The sequence below is a fragment of the Microcaecilia unicolor genome, chromosome 6, assembly GCF_901765095.1.
Source record: "Microcaecilia unicolor chromosome 6, aMicUni1.1, whole genome shotgun sequence".
Lineage (NCBI taxonomy): Eukaryota > Metazoa > Chordata > Amphibia > Gymnophiona > Siphonopidae > Microcaecilia > Microcaecilia unicolor.
The window spans coordinates 268,707,272-268,713,271 of NC_044036.1; positions in this window are offsets into that span (position 1 = coordinate 268,707,272).

Genomic DNA, 6,000 nt, shown 5'->3' on the forward strand with positions numbered 1-6,000 from the left:
ATTCTTCTGATTTCCAAAGTATTAAGTTTTGGAACAGCATTCCAACCCAAATTTGTGAAATTACTCCATATATTTTATTTAGAAAAACTCTTAAGACCAACCTTTTTTTTCAGACAGAGATTGTGATTTTATGTTTTGACAGGAACTCCTATTTTATTATAAGCATTGTTAATTTCTGTAATGTGAATTGAATTCTTTCTTAAACATTGAATGAGTATTGTAATCTCCTTCAAATGTTGAAGTTCCTTATTTGCAATCCACCTTGTAGTATTTGTTAAAGGCAGAATAGAAGTCTGTGAATACAATACAATACAAAAGCAATCATGAAGCAGCCCAAAGAGTGTCAAATGTAAGAAAAGAGAGGATAGCCCCAGAAGGTGCATTGCTTCTTCCTGGTTTGTGAACAGAATTGCTTAACTTATTCAGAAAATGTCAAGGTAATTTCATCTGTTTCCTGAGAAATTCTCTAGTGTCACTACTACTACGGTATGGAGATTTTGTATAACTAGGCCTGAACTCCAGGCCTAGGAGAAAGGATGAACCTGAAGACCCTTTTGTACCATCATGCTCCACTCAGTCTAAATGGGGTTCGGACATAGTCCGTACTGGTTTGCTCATTCCTTTGGAATCCATTTCTTGGGGAGTGTTAGCTAGCCAGGTGCATTTTCAAAATGATCCAGTCACCTGGCTGTTGTGTTCAGCGGCTGTATCTAAGGTACAGAGGATTTACCTTCACTGAATAGAGATACGCAGCCACCCATGAAAGTAAACCAGACTAGTACAAACCATTAGCAGAGAGCCAAGAAAAACCCCTGCCAGGCCACAGTTCCACTTAACATCCAATTTGTCCAACTATGAATTTGGTGCTGTAAACGTCTTCTGTGGATTGCAGAGTCTCACCCCTCTTTCAGACACAAATGTCATTAGAAAGCAAAACAGAGCAACTTTCAAGAAGGCAAGTTCCAGGAAAGTTACAGCGAAAGCTGAGAAGGTATTAGGGATGAAGGGATTATCGGACAATCTTACATAATTCAAACACTTTATTGCATTTTCAAAGAAAGACAAAAATACAGTAAAGATAAGATTGCAGAACAAAAATTGGAAACAAATAAAGGATGTCTGTGGAAGCAATGAACACAAGGTGCACATGGTACAAAGGAACCACAGGCAGTGGAAGGAACACAGAGATCCCACAAGGTGAGTAAAGTCAAAACATAAAAGAGTGGGAACTGGATCAGGCTCTTCAAAAATAGACTCAGGAAACTGAAGCAATATTATAGATGATTATTGAATCTGACCCATGTGGGTACCACAGTCACGTATAAAACCTTCTCTCAGCTGGACAACTTCTTGCCCCAAAGCACCCCTTTCATCAACCTGATAACATCTTCTGAATAGGCTCCCAAATCAATCAGAGTTTAATCAGGTAATTTGTCTTTCTAGCTACAATATTGATATATAAAACATATTATACTCCACCAATAATAATAATAATCTAAAGCAGTTACCATTTTCATCAACACAACCCTGAGGCCGAAACCAAAAAAGTATATTCAGCAGTTTAGACTGTTGCTCATTCAAGCCCTCAAATTCAATAACAATGGTTAAGATCTCCAACAGAAGGATTCTCAGGCATAATTACAGCTAATAGATTTCTAAAAGGAAATAGTTCCTAGGTTGGTTTTTATGCATACTGGAAATGTTTTAACTACAATTTTTCATTCCTGTCATATCTGTTCAGTTCTTTATTATGTGTTCAATTCATTCAAAATCCTTTTGGTCTCTGAAGGATGAATATCTTAGAAAAATCCAAATAGCAATTGAATTGAGTAGAATATTTATTTATTTGGATATATCTCATACCTTTTTCAGTACAGCTCAAGGTGAATTACATTCAGGCAAATTAGGCATTTCCCTCTCCCCAGAGGGCTTACAATCTATGCAGCCCTTTTACTAAAGGCTGGTAGGGCTACTTCCGGCTTGGCGTATGGCAAATCGGCCCTACCACCAGGCTCACCCAGTAGCCCGGCAGTAGTTCTGGTTTTCCCACATGCCATTTCCAGTGCTTAAAAATACCTTTGTATTTTTTTAGCGCTAGGGGGTGTGCCTGGTGGTAATTGGGTAGCACTGCGTGCTGCCCAATTACTGCCAGAGCCCTTATTACCTCCTAAATAGGAGGTAGTGAGGGCTCCAGAAGTAAATTGTAATCAGGTAACGCCGCATGCTGCCTGATTACCACCAGAGCCCTTATTGCCTCCTAAATAGGAGGTGGTAAGGGTTCCAGCAGTAAATGGTCACAAGACAATTATTTAATTATCACATGGCCCCTTTAAAAAAAAGGTCTTTTTACTGGCAGTGGTAAAAGGTGGCCAAGATCACAAGGAGCAGCAGCAGGAGTTGAACCAGGCTTCTCCGGTTGTAGGCCCAGTGCTCTAATCACTAGACTTCTAATCCTTAATCGTGGTCCGAACAAATGATGCTCAGTTAACAACCTTCACTCTGCTGCTCACAGGCATGTTCACAAGCACTCATCCATCAAAACTCACATGCAATTATCTTGCCTCAGATCCCTCAAACCTAAACATTTTTACTTCTACTGAAGATCCAATTACCTAGGCTAGTCTTTTGGGACATTAATTTTTCACATTAAGAAAAACTAGTTACAAAATCACTTCTACCAGGGCCAGGCCGAGGTATGGCATGTGAACCACAAGCTATGAGCCCCCACCTCACCCTGCCTGTTGTGCAGCATCTCCTCTTCCCTTCCATATTCCTCCTCATGTTTCCAGCATTTCTCCTTTCCTATACCCCTCCCTCCCAGTAGTCCATCATCATATCTTCCCTAGTCCCCTTCCCAGGTATTCAGCATCTCTCTCCTTCTCTTCCCTCCCCCACCCCAAAGTGTCCAGCATCTATCCTTCCCTTCCCCCCTCCCCCAAGGTGTCTAGCAACTCTCTCCTTCCCTCCCCCTCCCAGGTATCCAATATCTCTCTCCTTTCCTCCCCCACCCAGCATATCACCACTGTTCATTTCCCCCTTCCACTATCTGAACCATTGCTGGAATAGAGCTAGCAAATAAACCACAACAATGCACCATTGAACATCAAGGTTTTGCCGCATCCCACCCCCTCTATCATACTATCAGAAGAAGCAGGATGCAACAGATCTTGAGCACATGTGCCCACATGGATGCTTAAAGGTCTGCTTTGCCAACTATGCCCGTGCTGTGCTACCAATCCCCACTCCCAAGCCTGATGCCTTAGAGGGAATGCATTTTGCTATTGGTATGCTGTTACCAAAATTATAAGTTTTATGTTGAACTGTACCTACTGTACACTGCCTTGGATGAATCTCTTCATAAAGGCAGTTAATAAATCCCAATAAATAAATAAATACAAATATTCTGCCTAGTGGTAGTACCAGCCCTGCCCGTCCTCCTAAAGATTTCTTTGGAAGCAAATTATTTGCTAGACAGTAGCAAAAGCAAAATATACTTCCTAGTTAAGCTCAATCTAGATATATACCTAAATATCCATAAAAAGGGAAATCTGATAATTGATCACATTTTAAAGCACAGAGGGCCCCTTTTACCAAGCTGTGGCAAAAGTTGGCCTGCGCTGGCGTTGGCGTGTGTTTGTGACGCACACCAAGCCCCCTTTTACTGCAATGGGTAAAAGGTAGGTCTTTCTTTTCTTCAGGAAATGGCCATGTGGCAAGTGAAGCACTTGCCACGTGGCCATTTCGGGGGATCCCTTACCGCCACTGCCCGATTACCACCGAGTACACACCAGCACACAAAAATTAACATTTTTTTCTAGTGACATATATGACACGCACTGAGGGTGGGAACTACCACCAGCTGCTGTGGTAGCCTAGCAGTACTTCCTTTTTAGCGAGTGGTAAGCCTGCATTGGGCTTACCGCCACTTTGTAAAAAAGGCCCAGTTTTTCTTGCATCATTACATAGCTTGAAGGACCACAAGACGTGCTTCAAGTCTTTCCGATTCTAATTAATGGTGATCTTCCTGTGCATCCGACCACATTATCATGTTGCAACACAGTCAACTTTCTTGGTCTCAGAAAAACTTATGCTGAAGATTTTTTGCATCCAAAAATCCTCCAATAAAAATATCCTCCAAAGCAAGATGGCAGACATAATTCATTGAAAAATTGGCTCTATTATTTATTAATTAATTCATTCCATTATTTAGCCTGCCCTCCCGACAGTGCCCAACTCAGGTTAAAGAATTACATTCATAATATAATAAAACAGTACAACATATAACAACATTTAAATAAAATAAATTAAACAACAGCTCCAGCAGCCCGACAATTTCCATTTCAATCATCAAATTGCTAGATTAAACATAGATCTCACAGAACATGTTTGATTTGACTGCAAGGAACTTTTACACTACAAGGCAAAACAATGAAGGACTGGAAAATATTACCATCATCTCCTTCTATTTTCTCTCCGGTGTGCTGCTCGTAGTTGAGTTGCAATGTGTTTGAAGAAGATGAGCATCATACTCTCTTCTACTAGACACATTACCAAACATTTTCTTTTTAGCCACATCAAGTAGTACTAGCAATTCACAATTTTTTGGAAATATTGCAAAAACCTGGAATGGCCGATCTAATTCTATTTTGACCTCTTTGCTGGATATCAAAAGGATTTTCCAAAAAGCCCCATTTATCACAGCACAACTGTTTGACAGAGCCATCAATTGAAATAAGCAATCATGGTCTTTAACACCGAATTGAAATGTATCTAAAAATAATTATGCTGTATGTTTCTCATATCATTTTCTCAACTGTTAGAATGGGTTTCAGTCACCACAAGCCACACCAGATTCAGACCAAGGTCCCAGGGTGAAAGGCCAGTAACAAATCCAAGAGAAATGTATATTCCTCATCAAATGAGTTAAATTTATCCCTTCACTGTAATCTGCTCAAGTGACTTTTTCACCATTGATCAACAGTGTGTCACCCTACTTGTTTGTACACAAGAGATAGGATGTTGATTTAGATCTAAATCAATAATGACCTCAGAGAAGAGTCCTGGCTGGAGGACATGAATGATGATTCTATGGCATTTACCAATTGGATGGCTGACATTAATGTTTTCAAACCAAACAAACTGGTCTTTCAAACCTACTTTTGCAAATTTGCAAGGTCGCATATATTTGCATTAAGTATATAGGTCTCCAGTCACATTTGTACTTGCTCCTACTGTGGAATGTTCACCCATTTGCATATATGTAGAAATGGCCCCATTGCATAAGGATTTGATCTACTCTATCAATCTGTAATATAGTCCTCCTCGATTTTTCTTCACAAAATATAAATGGAGGCACATTTAGTCTGCCTCTCATCTACTATTAGACATTCTTTCAGAGAAAAAAAGAAAATTAAACAATGTCTATGATCAGGTCATGTTCATTTTTGTGGTTCTCAGTCCATCTCATCTGTGACCCTTCACCATGAGAAAACAGCCAGATGGATTGTGGGTTGTGCATGTAAAGCAGTGGCACCTCAACTGGAAATATCAAGTTGATCCAATCTGTGGCTGCTCTGGATTGTATGATTTTATTGGTGGCAGCTTGCTACCACTATGCTACATTTGCATGACATGGCATCAGCCATCACTACTTGAAAATGCTGTTAGCCTACACACTGGTGGTATAATGAGTATAGGACAGTGGTCTCTGTATGACAAGGAAGAGTAGGTGGAGGTATTGAAAGGGGAGCCAAACAGCAGGAATAGCACCAAAACAAAGACCAACCAGATAAACAAGATTGTCAGTGGACAGAACAGCAGGACAAAAGAGCTGAACGGTTCATACAGAAAGCAGGGATAGGAACCAGAAAGAAATGCAGAGATAAAGCATGATTACAAAATTGGGTATAGAATAATCATGTGAATAAACAAAGAAAAACAGAAAAGCAGAGACAAGGTTAGGAGAAGCAGGAAAGTGGAAGTGAACAGTGGAAATGGGCA